The sequence below is a fragment of the Rhagoletis zephyria genome, unplaced genomic scaffold (genome assembly GCF_001687245.7).
Source record: "Rhagoletis zephyria isolate East Lansing unplaced genomic scaffold, Rhagoletis_zephyria_1.1 Rzeph_scaffold_00261, whole genome shotgun sequence".
In the NCBI taxonomy this organism is placed as follows: Eukaryota; Metazoa; Arthropoda; class Insecta; order Diptera; family Tephritidae; genus Rhagoletis; species Rhagoletis zephyria.
The window spans coordinates 145,463-164,300 of record NW_016157345.1 but is presented as its reverse complement, the minus strand read 5'-3'; the positions used below and the strand labels follow the sequence as shown (position 1 = coordinate 164,300).

The window sequence follows — 18,838 nt, the reverse complement described above, 5'->3', positions numbered from 1 at the left end:
CTGGTCAATGCTTTACGTGCAGCTTGGCTGTGACAGAGACGTAAACTCCTTCTCCTCCACCACGCTGTCCATGACCTTGAGGACTGCAAACACCTCAGTCTGGAAGGTCGAAGCATATTCCAAAAGAAAAAAGTGAAGCTTATCCCCATTATCTTTGAGAAAGACCACCAGATCCTGATCCAGAATCAGTTTCAGAGCATATTAAGTTAGGGACTCTCTTTAGAGATACAAGTGATATTTCAGATCGCATTATCTCTTGTTTATCTTATTTTATATGTTATTTATACTCATAATCAACATTAGTTCATTCCAGTTCCACCAAACTCGTTATTGGCAGTCTTCATCAAATTTGGTTGTTCTCTTTTGTGCTACTTATTTCCAATTCCTTACTACTAAACAAGTATAGGCTTAACTATTATATGTATACGGGTATGCCTATTATTGCATTGTGCCACTTTTCAGCCAACTTCAAGTGTTTACAACTTACTATTTTTGCTTTAGTACGCCAACAGACGAAGGAAATTTGCGATGCGCCTTGTACCTAGTCGTTATTTTGTATGTATGTATGTATGTAGAGGCAGGCTTAGCGCGCTTATAATCAGAAAAACACACGGAAAGTTTCACTAATAAACTATTATGTTCTTCTTTTATATACTTTTTTTTTAATTACTTTTTTAACACTTTGCAAAACTTTTTCAAATTAGATACTTTTCACACTAAATTTATGAGTAGACCAATATATTGGCTTACTTTTACGTTTGCTTCTGGTTTGAATTCGTAATTCACTACGTCAGATATTTTTTTTTTATTGATTCGATATGTATCTATGTTCATACATATATATATATGTATATTTGGGGCTTTCACAACAAATGCTTCTTATCCATGCCAAACGGTCAACACAAATACTTGACGTTAATCTCGTGAATTGCACAACAACTGTATTTGTAGCCAAACGACGACTTGGCCTGTGATATTTATGTATGTATGTATATATTTTTTTATTTCATATATTACTTTTATTTTTTTCTTTTGCTATTTGTTGTTATTGTTGCTCCACAACTATGCTCGCTTCTGTAAGCTTAAGTTTGGATTTTCTCAAATTCACACACAAAGCACACTGTATTCGTGAATAAAAAAAGGCTTCAAAAGCCACAAAAAATTGCGAGCTAGCCAGAGACAAGATACACTCAAAGTCGGCCCACAAAGATCAAAAAGCCAACTTCAATCCAAAAACGTTTACAAGCAAGCCAACACTAACACTTATACGCGCAAACAAATACATACAGCTGTCGCAACGAAATATTTATATACACAGATACATTTTCGAATGGCTCAAAGCAACACAACGACCGCAAAGTCAACGTTAATAATGTTAGCGCCAATGCTGGCAGCGCTGTTGGCGCAATAAACGCGTTTGGACGCACAATTTATACACAAATATTTACCAAACAAGCCAAGTTACAAGCAAACATAAGTATGTATATGTGTAAATACACACCACATCTGTATGGGTTTGTTTGTTTGTATGTATGTATGTGTTGATGTCAAAAAACCGGTAAGACGAAAAGGCCAACTTGCCACTTTGCCACACTACCGTTGTCGTTTCTAGATTTTTTTTCTCTCCTTTTTGTTGTATGTATTTTGTGTTGCACATTCGTTGCTGACTCCACTCAACTTTTAACACTTACTTTTATCTTTTATTTTCTTGCACTGCAAACTATTCTTGTATCATTATTGCTTTTGGTGTGTGTACACAATTGTAATCATTTGCTTTTATGTGCGTATGTATATGTATGTAGCTTTGTCTCACTATTCACCACTTCTCCCCTAATGATGATGATGGGATGCACCCTCACTGTCATATATGAATGTACCCTGAACAGTGTTATGGGTTCACAAACCTCGCCGTTACCACCAATTCTTCCGAAACACGTCCAAACGCCACGAGTACTCAACTGAAACTGAAACTCATTCACCGATTTTGGCATTGGTGAGCGTAGCGCATTGAAGTTGGTGTGTGACGTTGGCAGAGTTATATACATACATATGTTTATGAATGTGGGCGCCAATAAGGCAAAAACTACCACCATTATGTTGAGTTAACAGCGGCGTTGACGCCGACGCAGCAGTAACTGCTAATAACATTGCTCTGCTACTTAGTTTGTACATTAACAGTAACATAACTGAGCTAAAATTGAGCTGTTAAAGGATACTTAATACTGTTATGAAAGGACTTTAGAAAAGAGTTTAAAACTGACTTAAAATACAGTATCCGTTATATCATAAGCATCCCATTCCGAAGTGATATGTTTGGTTAGTTATGATTATTTATTTACTTTTGGGTATTCTCCATAAAAATACAATTCATTCTCTAACAAAACCCATACACATAATCTCAAAGTTTAAAACTTTGTAGAAACCCAAAAAAAAAATCAATAAATTTCCGAATATCAAATTTTTTTCTCAGAAGTGTTAGAAATTTTTTTTTTTTGAGTATACAGTTTTATAGCCTCTTTAAGTTTCGTTTTAAGTGGCTAAAATATAAATAAATAAACAAAATTTATTTTTATATAGGAGAAACGGCGAAAAAAAATTTTGAAATTTTGATTATTTTTTTTTAATTTTCTACGAAGTTTTAAACTTAGGTGTATATGGGCTTTATTTGAGAATGACCTGTATTTTAATACAAAATTGTTTACTGATGTCACAACGTCCCAAATATAGCTGTTATTCTATTTTTTCTGCTTTGAAGTCAAAATATCTTAAAATCCTGACACTCGAAAACGGACTCGTGTTAAGGATACTAAATTGTTAAAAACAAAATATCTTTTTGCAGCCCTGTGGTTTGATTTAAAAGGTGGCAAAATAATTTTCCAACTAAAACCTTCTTACATTTCTTTCATCCGCCATTGTGGTACATATTTCAATTAACTGATGATTTAAATTAAATTTGACTTTTTTTTAACAGATGGCAACCCTCCTAAATATGGTTTAGATATAAAGCCCTTTTAAATCCTTTTATATGGGATACCCATCTTTCAATTCATTCAATTAACTTATTAAATAATTTGTACCTAACAATTTATACAGGTGGCAACCCTCTTCAAACACCTCAACATTTTCCTATATGTGCAAACTATAGATTTCTTAATACTCTTTCATTTTGCATGCATATTTTAGTATTTCATATACATAACTTGAATATAATTTAATAACATTCGACTAGCCAAACAGGTGGAAGAAAAATATAAAAAAATAAAAAATAGTTTCTCACAAAAACCTACTAAAATCTCTTTTGTCTGACACCCATATTTAATTTGAATTTTTAAATAGGTGGCAACCCTCTTTCACGTAGGTTCAAAGTAAACCCTTTCTAAAAGCATTTCGATTGTTACCCATCTTTTAATGTTTAGTTTGTTAATAAATAATTTGAATTTCATTTTTTAATATGACAAGCCCTTCAATTTGGCAACTCATTTTTGACAGCCGAACGAACGGTGCAGATCTGATGGCATTCGTGTTTTTATATCTCAACTGGTCGATAGCCACCATCAATTTAATTTATCTGCCATGTCGTGCGTAGACTATCTAAAGTCGATGAGCTACGAATCTTAAATGTGTGCTAACACTGCCAAGTATGATTATTTTACCTTATCTCAGCGCTATCAGACAAACCATCCTAACTCCTAAATAATTTTTTCAACGCTTTAATATTTTGGTTGCATTTCCACAACATTTAGCGTGTCTTATTGCTTTTGATGCCACCAAATATTTCATGTCAATTTAAATTTGGCGTATGCCCCAATATGTATGTATGTATGTATGTATGTATGTATAAACAGTATTGAAAAACCGTTAATGTCTGTTGCTTGAAATCCACTCGAAAAAAATATACGAAAGTATGCTTTCACCGCATCAGCGAGTATTTATTTCACTTATGCTTTGCCTCACTTTTTTTTTTGCGGCAACACGCTGATATGAATATTTATGAGCTCGAACTTGGCAACCCTGGCGTGTATGTGCGCAAATTTTAAACGCGACACCACTATGGTTTCGTTGCAAATTGAATTTGTTAGGCAAATTTTTACTGTCACTATTCGGGTGGTTTTTTGTGTGCTTTCGTTTATGTCCTATTTGCATGTGTGAATGTGTGGGTGTTTTATGTGTATGTGTGTGTACTGTGCTTTTGGATTGAAATATGTGTGTGTGTGTGTGGGTGTGCAGAGTAAATTCAGCAGGAGTTTTATATAATGAAATTGCCACTATGTAAGTCATTGAGGTAGTAATTTAGGCATGGCGCTGTGATGATGAAATTTAAATGGCCTCTGGAGTGCTGAAGTCAATTAAGAGCATCTGAAAATAAATAAAGAATAACGATTTTATTTTCCCTTGTGGTTAGGATTTCGGCTTTCATTTATTTCCCAATTCAGTTAACCAAAAAATTTTTGAATGAAGTACGAGTATTTTATTTTCAAAAGATTGTGCTTGAAAAATATTATTTTTTGATAAACCATTAACCAAATCTACTCTCATTCTGAAAGTCGCAAATATCTTGCCGCATATATTTATATATATGTTTGTATGCACAAAAGTTATTTTATGTTGCATTCAATAAACCGCATAAACTATGCAACACCATGCCTAAAATGCCACACATACACACACATATATGTACTATATACGAAATATATATGCTAGTACCTACATATGTATGTGGAAAAATTAAAATTATTGATGTGTAAACCACGCTCGATTTCCTTTTGCAACTGTTGCCACAGTTTGTAATATCCGGTTGTGGCATATTGCTGAAAGCTTCTTGCCAGCATGCAAGCATATTAATGTAAAAGACATAAATACAGAGCTTCTAGAGAATGTGGGCTCCACTCATTACTGTCATCTTCCCTATATTGTGCTGAGGCATCATCCTAAGCTCTGTTTGAGTAGAAGGAAAAATAATTCATTGTGTTCGTAAAGATAAATAATTTTTTTATTTTTCCCTTTATATTTTATGTATTCTGTCAATTAGGAAAAATAAGTAAATCTTTGACTAAGAGACATTCTTCAGAAGCATTTAGACTACTGTTGGAGGCAATATATTACTCGTACCGCAATTATGAAATAGATTTTTATTAAAATTTTTTTATAGAGACACGTTTTAATGTTGACAAGAACGTATAAGCTTCGCCCGAGCTCCGATTTCGTTACCTGTTTTTTTTTTACTTGTTACATTTATGTTTTTTTACAAAATATTTATTTAAACTTGCAAACTAAATGGATTTTGTATTTCTAAATGGGTGGCAACCCTCTTCAAACACATTTTCGAAATAAACCGTTTTAACCCATTTCGTTCGACACACACATTAATGTAATATTTTATTTAACTTGATAATTAATAGATTAAATTCTTTTGTAAAAAGGTGATAACTATTTTCGGAAAGTAGTATACATACTTATTGCTACAGGTTATGGTTTAGCGGTTTTAAAAATTTCATTGAAATACGTCCAGTCGTTTTAGCGAATTAGAGCAACAAACATACTCACACACTCACGGACAAATTTTCAAATTTAAAATATTAGTAGGATTAGGAATAAAGAAGCAACAGCAACGAAGTAGAAGTTATCAGAGACATATGTAGTAGCCTAAAGTTTTATTTCATAAGAAAAACTAGTAAAAACATGTCGAGCCTTTGCTGCAAATTGTCAAAATCAAAAAAAAAAAGTAAGTGCGTCTGGGCCACACTGGAGAAGTGAAACTTACGTTACATAGATATCTATTTTGTGTCATAACCAATATACATCCATACATACGTACATACATACATACATCTGATTTTGCTTAAGGTTATATTTTTTGTCTTTTTCCATCTAGATCCCTACCCCTACCTCTGTTCGTTCTAATTACATTTATGTTATTCTGTTTGTGTGTTTCATTATCTTAATTTTTATCTTTACACTCTATCGATAACAAAATTGATAGTAACATCCAATAAAATATCGATAAACAAACCGATAAAAATATCGATAACAAAATCGATAAAAATTTCGATAGCCAAAACAATAATAATATTAGTAGCAAAATATATTAGAAACTCGAAAAGAATATCCATAACAAAATCGATAACAAAATCGATAAAAATATCAATAACAAAGTCGATAAATATCGATAACAAAATCGATAAATATCGATAACAAAATCAATAAAAATATCGCTAACAAAATAGTTAAAAATATCGATAACAAAATTGATAAATATCCTTAACAAAATCGATAAAAATATCGATAACAAAATCGATAAAAAATGTCGCTAACAAAATAGTTAAACATATTGATTACAAAATCGATAAAAATATCGATAACAAAATCGTTAAAAATGTCGATAGCAAACCCGATAAAAATATCGATAAGTCCCGAGAGTTCCGAATATTTCTAAAATCCCAAAATAATTCCCAGATTGAGTCTCTGTGTCTCTCTCTATATCCTTTCCTCTTAAATTACCTTTATTTTAATCTTTCATTCCCCATCTTCATCTTTACTTTTATCGGTATCCGCATCTTCCTCTTCGTCTTTACTTTTATGTTTATCATTTTCTTCATCTACATACATATTCCCCTTCACCTTTGCCCTTATATATATATAAGGAAAGTGTTCAAATTTACCTTGGCCTTCATTTTTGCCTTTATCTTTACGCATCTTTGTTTTTGTTTTTATGTTGGCACTTATCCTTTTCTTTATCTATGTACGTAGTCACCTTTACTTTCATTTTCTGTTGGCCTTTTTCTAGGTGTTATTCTTTAACCTTTTATCAGCAAATTTTAGTTAAATTAATACCATATGCATACACACAAGAAGCACTTTTTTCAGGTCCAATCAATTCCGTTGCACCATNAAAAAAAAAAGTAAGTGCGTCTGGGCCACACTGGAGAAGTGAAACTTACGTTACATAGATATCTATTTTGTGTCATAACCAATATACATCCATACATACGTACATACATACATACATCTGATTTTGCTTAAGGTTATATTTTTTGTCTTTTTCCATCTAGATCCCTACCCCTACCTCTGTTCGTTCTAATTACATTTATGTTATTCTGTTTGTGTGTTTCATTATCTTAATTTTTATCTTTACACTCTATCGATAACAAAATTGATAGTAACATCCAATAAAATATCGATAAACAAACCGATAAAAATATCGATAACAAAATCGATAAAAATTTCGATAGCCAAAACAATAATAATATTAGTAGCAAAATATATTAGAAACTCGAAAAGAATATCCATAACAAAATCGATAACAAAATCGATAAAAATATCAATAACAAAGTCGATAAATATCGATAACAAAATCGATAAATATCGATAACAAAATCAATAAAAATATCGCTAACAAAATAGTTAAAAATATCGATAACAAAATTGATAAATATCCTTAACAAAATCGATAAAAATATCGATAACAAAATCGATAAAAAATGTCGCTAACAAAATAGTTAAACATATTGATTACAAAATCGATAAAAATATCGATAACAAAATCGTTAAAAATGTCGATAGCAAACCCGATAAAAATATCGATAAGTCCCGAGAGTTCCGAATATTTCTAAAATCCCAAAATAATTCCCAGATTGAGTCTCTGTGTCTCTCTCTATATCCTTTCCTCTTAAATTACCTTTATTTTAATCTTTCATTCCCCATCTTCATCTTTACTTTTATCGGTATCCGCATCTTCCTCTTCGTCTTTACTTTTATGTTTATCATTTTCTTCATCTACATACATATTCCCCTTCACCTTTGCCCTTATATATATATAAGGAAAGTGTTCAAATTTACCTTGGCCTTCATTTTTGCCTTTATCTTTACGCATCTTTGTTTTTGTTTTTATGTTGGCACTTATCCTTTTCTTTATCTATGTACGTAGTCACCTTTACTTTCATTTTCTGTTGGCCTTTTTCTAGGTGTTATTCTTTAACCTTTTATCAGCAAATTTTAGTTAAATTAATACCATATGCATACACACAAGAAGCACTTTTTTCAGGTCCAATCAATTCCGTTGCACCATTTCCGTTGCATCATTTCCGTTGCACCATGTCCGTGTGCAATCTCCTTTGAATTTGCCAATTTACTCCCAACCAACCAACCGCCGCTAAAGAAGTTTCACTTCAAAAATAATTGAGTTAAGTATGCAGAAATGTTTCTTCATTTTTACAATGGAAGCGTATGTAAACTACATATAAAATCTAAGGCTATTTTTGTCGAGTTTTTAATTTTTTGGAGCTTAACTCTCCTGCAGAAAAGGTACTTTATTTTACTTTTTTAAATATATTGCTTAGTTCATGCGTATCCTTTTAAGTTATTCATCTCCTCTTTTCTTTAAATTTTCTACCTTCCGCTTTTCCAGCCACTTAAGCACGCATCCTAAAGTTTATATTCGTTTATGTTCAGATGAGTTACACACTTACGCATGAGCCAAGTGGCTCACTTCGCGCTTCCTTATCACGGGTAACAACAGCAAAACCACCCATTCTTTGAAATAGTGACTAAAAACTTTCAGAGTTTGAGAATATATCCTATAGCATTATACATACAAATATATATATGTACATGCATACATGAAAAAAGTTACATGAACGCAATAGTGAAAGAAATGTATACTAAATAAATATAGTAAATACATACAGATATGTATTTGTATTGCATACGAGGGGGATATATACATATTTACATACATACATGTATGCGTATATTTAAGCATACAAAGATTCTGAGTGCGTAACTAGCGTGTGAACTTCCGTCACTCTGGGTAAACTCCACCGCTTGGTCTATGTGCCATCAAAGGAGCCAGAGGCACATGTCTACGATGTCGCTTTGAATCATCAGAAAAGAGTTGTTGAAGTGATTTGAGGCTTCCCAATCTAAGCACCATGAAAAGTGGAGACTTCAGTGGCCAACGGAGTGCCTTAAGTTCACTTATAAATGGACCCGTTGTCGAATTCATAGAATAAATGGTATCGACTTTAATCTTTATTAAGCCCTGCAATGTTCATAATTATTCAAAAGAACTCTTGCAAAGCAGTAATCACACTGATAAGTTAAGGATACAAAATTTGGTAAACTGATGGATCCAAAAATGATAATGAGAATCCTCGACTTAGACTTCAGTGAAATACACCAGGCGGAATTTTCGCAATTACAATCTTTGCTCGCGGATGCAGTGTTGCTGCAAAACATTTTTAGTGGTAGCTAAATTCCAGCTAAAAAAGAGCTAAAAATCGTCGTTGTGGCTAAAAATGGTAGCTAAATTTTTTTACCTAGATCTTATATATAAAAATAAGTGCACGTTTTTGGTGTGACCTCATAACTTGAAAACAGCTTCACCGAATTCAACCAAATTTATGTGGCATATTCGATTTATCATGCAGATGGTTTATGCGAAGTTTTCCCGAATTCGGAAGACGGGGCGTGGCACCACCCATACTAACTAAAATATAAAAATAAGTGAACGTTTTTGGTGTGACAATATAACTTAAGAACGGCTTCACCGAATTCAACCAAATTTATGCGGCATATTCGGGCCATCATGCAGATATTTTATGTGGAGTTTTCCCAAATTTGGAAAAGGGGCGTGGCATATGTATGTATCTTATGTAAATAAGTACACGTTTTTGGTGTGAGCTTATAACTTGAGAACGGCTTCACCGAATTCAACCAAATTTATATGGCATATTCAGGCTATCATGCAGATGGTTTATGTGAAGTTTGCCCGAATTCGTAAAAGGGTGTGTGGCACCTTCCATACTAACTAAAATTTTTTTGTTGTATATCTCTTGAAATATTTGTGGTAGAATACTGGAAGTTGGTATAGAGGTATAACAAATAATTCCATACTCATGGATAAAAATGGGCAGTATTGGAAAAGAGGGCGTGGCACCTCACATCTTATATATAAAGAATAAGTGCAAGATTTCAACCAAATTTATACGGCATAGTCGGGCTATTATGCAGATGGTTTGTGTTAAGTTTCCCCGAATTCGGAAAAGGGGGCGTGGCACCACCCATACTAACAAAAATTTTCATCTGGTATATCTCTTGAAATATTTGTGGTAGATTACTGGAATTGGTAGCTATACGTGGCCTGTTCAAGAGTTGGCATTCCAAATTGTTTATTTATTCATACCCAAGATGGAAAAACAAAAAATGTTGTATATCCAAATCTGTTGGATTAAGATTTAAAATAAAGAATCAAAAATTTTGAAATAAAACAAATGATAAATTTTCATATAGAAAAATTCCAGGACTTTTCATTCGTTTTTCAATATTTGGTGTAGAGAAGCACACCGGGGTACTGCTAGTATAAATATGTAAGTATACACGCAAACATTTTCTATAATTACTGGTATAGAAAAACAATGAACTCTGAAAAGAATAACTATTTTATTCAACAAAAAAACTTTTTGGGTAACACATAAAACATATTAGGGGCCACCAACTTACCTATTTTAAAGTATAGTTAAATCGTTAACGGATAAGATAACGGCCCAGAAACGTAAGGAACATACATAGAAATATGTTTACTTGCCTTAAAGGAAAGGCGTTCGCTTTATGAGCGAAGAGTTAAATTCATGAAAATCATAAAAAAAATTTGAATGTCAATGATGAATAAATTTTGAAAAGGGCTAAAAAAGGGCTAGGGGCAATTTGAAATTTTTGTGGCCAAGAAAAGAATTTGGTAGCCAAATTTAGCCACCAAAGGGCTAAAACGGCAACACTGCGCGGATGTCTTCTTGTAAGGACTGTTGGGGCCACGATAAATATCACATCGGACAGCCATGCGGCATTCAAAGGCTTGGAATGGTGTAAAATGGTGTCAAGAGGAAGAGTAGGAATTTTCACATTTGGAACCCGTAACAAGGTTGCGTTCTGGTGTATTTTTCTGACTATATGGCCCCTAAGCTTTTACATGGTCCAGCCAATGGATATATGGCAAAGCTTCTAAGAAGTTCGGATGACTCTCAGATCGTAGCGTACTGATGCACTATTGGCCAAATTGCGATTTTCTGGATTATGATCTAATATAACGGGAAAATATAGAGATATCCCAATATTTTTTCTTTGTATAAAGTTTGAGTTATGTGGATTAAAGGAATACATAAATTGAATGCAGTCTTCACCGATACATTGCCAAAGGTCCAACATAAAATATATAAAAAAATAATAATTACAGAGTTGCCACCTATTTGAAAAGTGCAGTTTAAGTAAATTGATAAGAACCTAATTATTGCAATATAACTGCCAGAAGAAAGTGTTTTAAGAAGGCTTATATCCGAAAATTATTTTTGTGGAAGTATGCCACCTGTGTGAAAATTGTTGTTTAATTTAATTGATAAGACATTAAATTTTGCAATATGGGTTTCAAAGTAAAAAGACTTAGAAAGTTTACTGCTGAAAATATTTTTTCAGTATGGTTGCCACCTGTTTGAAAAATTGTATTCAATTAAATTGATACACTATGTGAAATATTTGCAATACGGAACTAAAGAAATTTGAGAAAGTTTACTGTTGAAAATATTTTTGAAACGGTTTGCCACCTATTTGAAAAATTTAATTCAGTTAAATTGATAAGATTAACTAAATATAGGGCTTCGCAGCGCCTTCAAAGAATTTTTGTTTGGTTTCTCCCTCTCACAACATCTAAAACTATTATTTTATACTTTCTTTGTATTTTTATACGGATTTTAATACCGTTTTAGACAAGTATTGAATTAATATACCTTTGAAGAAAGTGCGCAAAAAGTTATTAACTAAAAACCACATTCATAAAAATTGGAAATGCTTCACAAATCGAAAATTTGTTTGAAAGCTTTTTAAATCTACTTTATTTTTTATAAATGAGGCCATGAGGGTATTGCGAGAGAGTAAAAATACAAAAATTCTTTCAAAGCGCAACGAAGAAATTAGCTGCTCGAAATGGACTCTATTTACAAGCTCCCATTCTTCGATGTAAAAAAAGGTTGAAGGTCATATATGCCTTCAGTTTGACAGATCTTGAAATGCATTAGTAATTCTTTGTCGTAATTAACTAGGCACTGTATGATTACAGTGATGATACAGAAAGCATTTATTATTATTTGAATCTCGGCTCACTCTCTTCTAATAAGCGGTGCATGGATCGTTGGTGATTTTGTGTAGGATACTCAATTTTCAATTGAAATAACTGGTTACGATGAAATGATTGAAGATTTTCTGAAAAATTGATTAAAACCGTGATTGATTGGTTCAAAATTTATTTTAAATTTATATGGAATTCAAAAGCTCTCAAACTCTCCATACTCGAGGTCTTTTTCCTAAAGATATTACCTCAAAATCGACTTATGTTCAACTAGCGCTAACTTCGTTATCAAGCCCCGACCAACGAAACGTGGGCCAATTATTTGTACCCAGTTCGAATTTATTGTGGAGTTATTTCCTTACAAGCAAGTAATATACATATATTCCAAATTTGAACCAAACCAGACCACAAATACGGGTTTTCATTTATATTAAATTTTAAATTAGAAAAATGCAATATGGCCCATTTGGCGTATGTCTAAGGCTAGATAGTAGGCAATGCTAGATATTTATGTATAACAACCTCACGTGAAATCACTGAATTTTCACTTGGAGAGCTTCGGCACTATCACTGGTCGTCTGACAGGACACTGAAAGCTAAGCTACAATTTTCGTAAAATGAGACTTTCGGGGTAGACGAACCGCATCTTTTGTTTTGTATGGAAGTAGTAATTTTAGACATCTACACATTTACAGTCTGGAACATAACACACTCAAAAGTGCTTAATTTTATAACGACCTTTAAATTGGAGTGACTTTATAAGCGGTCTAGCTACAACGCAGCGCTTATATGTCCTTATAATAATAATACCAACATTTGCCAATGTAATAATTTATGAGATATGTAGAAACGTTTTCGTTGGCAACATATATGCTAGCAACATTTATGCCAACAGATCAACATTCAATTTACTCAAATGTTATATGCACTCATAAATGTTAAGTAACATTAGAAATTTTTATGCTACAGCAAACTGTTAACAGCTAGCTTCGATGCTAAGGTAGCTGTTGCGCATTTAAAAAAAAAGTGGTTTTTGTTTTCTTTAGCTGCTCAAGCGCTGCTAACGCCACATCAGTTACTATGGTGCACTCACCAACAGGCGGATTGGTGAAAGAGTTTCAGTTTTGATTGACTTTACTTATCGGTCAGACGTAGTATAGCGCATGAATTAATGTTATGGAAATGTTTAAGAACGACAGCAATGAAGTTCGAAACACGCAACACGCGAAGCAAGAAACCAATTCTCAACCAGTACCTGTTTGCGACTAAAGAGTTGCCCACCTCTGGTTTATATTAACGATAAAGGAACTTACAGAAGTTTGCAGTTAGCTGCAGTCAAAAAAAATCGTCATAGCTGCAGAAAAAAGCGGTAGTGCGGTAACAAGTTGGCCTTTTGGATTTACCGGTTTCTTGACAGCAACAAATAAGCGGACAAATAAACAACCTGATATCTTAATAGGTATCTACAATGCAAGCAGAAATTCTCACATTTATACCCAGATTAGAGAGTACTAAACCTTGGCTCAAAAAACATAAACCTGCGTTTGTAGTAGTAATTCATATTTATTGCGCTGACTGCGTTGTCAACGCTAACATCAACGTCAAAACCTTTGTCGGCTAAGCGTTCTGACATGTTATATATGGATGTACCTGTGTGTAATACCTGTGTTTGTGTATGTGCATTTGTTACAATTCGCGTATAGGTAGAGTAGTGTTGCCAAAATTTTTTCAGCGAGCCAGCTAAATAAAAAATTTTTAAGGTTAAAAAAAGCGTAAAGTTCAAAGGCACCTATTGAAATCATTTATTAGTTTTTTTTTCCACAAAAAATAGCGAAATAGGTACTTATTTCTTGCATCCAATAACAAATTAAGGGTTATTTGCATGATACAAAAGAGGACGTAGTTTCAATAAACAAATTTTTGATTCAAAAAACCGATTTTTGACTATTGCTAAATTGTGAAAAATTCTGAGCGGAGGCGAAAAATCAACTAAATCTAGCTGGAAAATAATTAAAACGGCAACACTGATGTAGAGTCTACTTTGTAGACATATTTTTTTCTTGGTTTCGCGTTGACCATTTGATCTTTCAGCCACCGCTTTGATCGCTCATTTCGCTTTTGATTGCTTTATAAGCTTTTCTGTTTTGTTTGTGTCTTGTGTGTGATCTACTAGCAAAAACGACAAGCATCAAAACATAAAAGCATAATATAACAGCAATATCAACAAAGCGAGGCAGACCAAAAAGCGTGGTTTGAAAAATGTTGTAGCTGACCGTTGACGGAAACATTGAAATGCTAGGATGAAAGAAAAAAATAAAAAAATAAAATTTTACAAAAATGAATCGCAAGTACATATAAAAAGCGAAAGGTTAATGTGACTCAGCAATTGTCCGTAGCTTTTTAAGTACTACATATTTTGGAGATTTACAAGTGGTCATAATAATCATAAAATGTTTTGTGGATAAGGTACGTACGTAGGTATGTACATCTACTCTTAAGCAGTATATGGCCGACGGCTAGAATTTAAGTGTGCTCTGCGCAGACCAAAATATATACACAAACTACCGCGGGATCAGCTTTTGACCATCTGAAATCAGTCCTAATTGATCGTATTGGGTGAAAGGCCAAACAAAGCCCACCGTCAACGCACAGACTGGGCATTATACGAGTGGCTTTAGATGTAATAAATCCGTCATGTAGATACTCTCGGTACGCCCAATCATGGAAAGGATCAGTGAGAGGAAGCTCGACACACGTATCATCGATTTTAAAGATTCTTCCGACAGTTCGAACATAAGCTGCTCGATACGATTAAATATTTTTTTTTATGTTGTGCTCATTGAGTATTCGCAACAAAAAAATAGCGCAATATTCACGGCCATTTGCGCGTTCACCACAGAGAATACCGCAGACGATAGAACGATGAACTGCATGTAGCTTATTAAAATATAGTGGTTGGCTTCACTTGGCATTTCCAATTGGCGCCTGTTGGCATAGAAGAGAAACGACGGGCGTGATTTATTGGACATTGAACTCGGCTAAAATCGCTGAGGCAACAATGTCAATTAAGTGCAAGAAGAGGGAGCCTGTGGCAAAAAAATCTCAGCAATAAAATCGTGTAGAAAAGGAATAATGATGATAATATCTGGTAAAAATCATTCTTACGACAGATTTGTGTAGAAGTCAATAGCATTAAGCGATTAATGTGGTTGAAAACATTCGTAAATTATTATTGGCATTAATACTTAAGCCGATATATTTTTTTTTATTCCCCTTACTACATTTTGTAATAAGTGTTTTATTTGGTCGTTCTTCTTTTTTCTACTTTATTAAAAAATATTTTATTAACCATTGTCCATTACTGGTCGCAGCATTTATCGAGTATATAAAAATTTTTAATTTGGCAGGGATTTTCTTTAATATATCGTTTCAATTTTAATTTTGAAAGGAGGATCTGTTTGGTTAGGTTTTAATCCTTTGCAGGCATGAAAAACTTCGTTCACGTGTAGCTATTGAAAAGGGCAAAAGTGCCAATACGCGTAAGATCTTAAAAACATTCCCAAAGGACGTTGTAAGACGTTTTAATGTTTCGAGAGCATCTCGAAAATGTTCGTTTGAAATGCGTTGTTTCCACAATTTTAGGTCCATAAGAAATTTTGTTTCGAACAGTCGATTACAAGTTACACAGAAACTGGACTATTAAAAGTATAGTACCGGTATAGAATTTGTTATTTCACATAACCAATTATGTATCTATGTACACTAGACTAGAAAAGATGGCTTTTGGTCTAAAACTAAGCTGTGCAAAATTTGATTTAAATAAAACTCTCTCTAATACTCTAAATACTTGCACGTTGCATTTGAAAATTTAAAGAATTACATATATGCATTCAAGGAAAAACGCTGTGTACAATTTTAATTTANGTTATACCGTGCTAAGTCATATTATGTTATGTTATCTTATGTTATGTTATGTTGTGTTGTTTTGTGTTGAGTTGTGTTATGTGGTGTTGTTATGTTATTTTATGTTATATTCTGCTATGTTGTTCAACGCATTTCACCTCAATTCAGTTCAATTAACTCAACCCGGCTCAACTCAGCCCACCTCAGCTCCCCTTATTTTAAAAGGTTGAATTTCAACCGCTGGGCGAACACTAGTATTTATAATTTTAGGAAAATCATGAGCATCTTATATATAAAATTATTAAACCCGTCTCCTTAGATTTGAAATTGCGTTAATATGAAGTCGCTAGCATGAGCAGAACCCGAGATACAAGGATTTGAAGAAGTACATGATTGGTCAGAATCACGAAAAAATCATAAATTTGACAGAACATAACTCTGAACAAATAAAATAAAAGAAAAAAAATCCTTGCGTACGTGTTAGCTTATTTCATGTATAGAACCTTAAAAAAAATTTGAAGCCAATCGAAAGCCAATTGGGTGTTCAATATGCAAAAGATACGAGAATTGCTCTTTAAAAAAAAAATAAGAATAAGGGACAGAATATCCCGCATGTAATATTATAATTGATTTTGAGCAAGCTTGCAAGGATGCTTCATATATCCTTCGCAATAGTTTGCTTGCCTACACAATGAAAAAGAACATACATACTTATCGTAATTGCAAAGTTTTCTTAGTCTTAATGATTGAATAAAATATACTGATACAGCAATACTTACATAGCTTAGCTGTTTGACGGAGAGTTGCACCTTAGTTTCTCAGGAATAACACATATGTAAGTAAATGGTTAAGTTAGGTTTCGCCTTGGTAAGAATTAATATTTGGTTGTGGAATTATTTTTGGAGTGGGTGAAATTAATTATTTTTGGTTATACATTACCTATATATGTATGTGTATACAGTCGTACATAATTGCCGTCTGCATACTTAATAAATTCCAAATTACACATTTCCGATTAGAATACTCATAAAATTGTGAGCACGTGCTATAAAAATTATCCCTATAAAACTTAGCTTAGCAAAATAACAACAACAATGCCTCCATATACTGCATATACTATCACATTATAATTAGGCGCCAGATGGTCCAGACATACGACATTGCAGATGTCTGCTTACTAGAAACAAAACAACTAAAAATGTAAACATTTGTACAGCGGCAACTTCCAACCACTACGAATACTAACTAACTAATACCAATGTGTGCGGCATTGTTGCATTGGGAGGGTGGTGAGGGTGGTGACCAACAAACGAAAGCCACACAAACTTCGTACGAACATAAGCTGCCAGTGGTATCCGGTAAATGCATTTACAATGTTCACAACATACCAGAGAAAAGGGAAAGCAAACATTGAAAAGCAAAGTGTACAGAAGAAAAAACGAAAAATATGAACTATAAAATAGAAAAGCATTCAAGGATTAGCAACCATTATTTTTGGCACTTTCCTTTTAGAGCAAATGCTACGTATTTTATGTGAAATCCCGTGTGGCACTGGAAAAGTATTGCAAGTACTCAAGTACATATGTACATATGTATATATGTAGGTTTGCAACTATAAATAGCGCTGTTCGTTTGGACATTTTGTTCCTTAGTGTACAGCGAGACAAGAATGTTGTTATAAAAACTCTTCAGCAAATTCAAGGCAAACATTTATTTGCTTATTGACACTGGCTGACACGGAGCAGTGCAGAAGTTGTGCAGCAGCGTATGTATGTACATACATATGTACGTTGAGCGCAGTGCAGTCAGCTCAGACAGGGTGAAATTGAAGTGCAGCGCCGGCAGAGTGACGCTCGCCTCGGGGTGGTTTTTCTAGCTGAGCGTAGTATTTAAGTTGTTTACCACCTCTTCTCGTAAAAGTCTGCAGCGCCTCTAACGATCCACAAACATATGCCCTCTAGGTATGCTACGATTTTTAATTAAGTTTTTGTATGACTACTCCTGCATTTACTAATGAACATGGGTCTGTACTCAAACATTATTTCTCTAGGATGAAATGCGACTTAAATTCTCCGACGAGAATGTCGTACCCAGCGACAGGATATCTATGCCCATTCAATAGTAACGAGCAAATCATATTTTAGTCAACGATGACCGATACACTTTGCATTTTACGAGTATTCTACTAGGGCATTCATAAAGCGCAGATTTTGAATTTAAATTTAAATTTTCGAAAAATGCCGGAAGGTACCAGGAAATTGCGAAAATTTTCAAAACGTTTCAAAAACTCCTGAAAGTTTTCCAAAAAGCACCAGAAATCATCGAAGCGATCACAAACCATTCATTTTTTATATCAAGGTAAATTACTTATGCATTTTCAAAGTTTCTTGTTTTGTCCCCACTGCATCGATTTTTCTTAGAACGATAGCTGCAGGTAATCCCTATGAAGTTGTGAGTTGAAGCGCTGGGTGATGCTGATGTCCACTCCATAGAGTTTATTGGAAGTGTTGAAAGCCGAAAGCATAGCAACTTAGAAAGAAAAACTAAAATCATATCGCCTCGTCATCCTCCAAAAACTACGGCAATATTGTTCTTAAACGATACTAAGCTTTTTAAAAAAGTCGATAATAAAAGTGATTATATTTTAGTTTTTTTTTTGGTAAAAAAATAAGTGTCAACTATAAATTCAACTAGTATATTTTTGACTTATAAAATACCGGCAAAAAAATAACGATTAATTGTTGACTTTTTTGAAAAAATACAGAAAAAAATATAAAAGTTTTTGCTCAACGCTTGCATAGCTAAAAGCCCATCTAAAAGTAA

At 33.4% G+C, this 18,838-nt stretch overlaps 1 protein-coding gene across 3 annotated transcripts in view; it reads right to left on the bottom strand.

The window, feature by feature from the left end:
* Positions 1 to 1,947, bottom strand: part of stan (Protocadherin-like wing polarity protein stan) — a 133,506-nt gene extending 131,559 nt beyond the window's left edge. For all 3 annotated transcript variants that reach the window (XR_001846784.1, XR_001846785.1, XM_017609867.1), the window contains exon 1: positions 488 to 1,947. The gene's annotated coding sequence lies outside the window, so the exon portion shown is untranslated. The remainder of the gene's footprint in view (positions 1 to 487) is intronic.
* Between the last annotated feature and the right edge of the window lie 16,891 nt (positions 1,948 to 18,838).